Raw genomic sequence first — 958 nt, forward strand, 5'->3', positions numbered from 1 at the left:
CTGCCGTTCGGCCTGGCGCCGGCCTGCCACTTGTACACAAGCATGAAGCTCGAGGTTTTCCGGCCTTTACGGCAGCTAGGGGTCCGCATGTCTTTCCTGATAGACGACCAGATGGGTGCCGCGGGGTCGAAGGCCGCGGCACAGTTCCAGTGTGGGNCGGTAGTACGGCTGCTGGCAGCCCTGGGCTTCACCCTCAGTCTGTCCAAGTGCCAGCTGATCCCCAGAAGGCGAGTCCGTTTCTTGGGAATGGAGGTGGATGCGGAGGCGCAAGCATTCAGAGTACCGGACGACAAGCTAGCTAGATTCCGTGCGCTGCTTACACAGCTCGAAGGCGAGCGGCTAACGGCGCGGCAGGTGGCGCAGGTGGCCGGCAAAATCATCGCCATGACGCCCGCCGTCACCACGGCACCTCTGTATGCGCGGATGGTGTGGCGCGTAGCCCGGGGTGTGGCGTGGGACGAAGAGGTTTGGGACTCGGCGGAGGTGTTACGCCAGGCAGGCTTGTTCATGGAGCTGCTGGGCAGGCGCAACGGGACAGCCACTTGGCGGAAAGGACCAGCCCTACGACTGACGACGGAGCTAGTCGGGGACGCCTCGGACAGGGCCTTCGCAGCCTTCTTACCTGGGGAAGAACTGGGTGCCAACAGCCGCATGCTCGTGCCCTTCAAAGCCCAGGAAACCCAGCGGCTGCAGCGGAATGACTTTAGCAGCACAGAAAGAGAACTGCGGGCGCTGCTGTACAGCTTGCACTGGTTGCGAGAGCAGGCACCGAACCTGTTGTACGGCCGGACGGTGCAATACCAGACGGACAGCCAACCGGCGGAATTCTGCATGGTTGGAATGAAAGGCAACGCCGCTTGCCTGCCCGTAGTGGCGGAGATCCACCGCCTCTGCGCCGATACGGACACAGATATTTCAGTGGTGTGGTACCCACGCAGCCGGGAGCAGCAACAGCAGG

The sequence above is a fragment of the Volvox carteri genome (genome assembly GCF_000143455.1).
Source record: "Volvox carteri f. nagariensis unplaced genomic scaffold VOLCAscaffold_39, whole genome shotgun sequence".
NCBI classification, from domain to species: Eukaryota; Viridiplantae; Chlorophyta; class Chlorophyceae; order Chlamydomonadales; family Volvocaceae; genus Volvox; species Volvox carteri.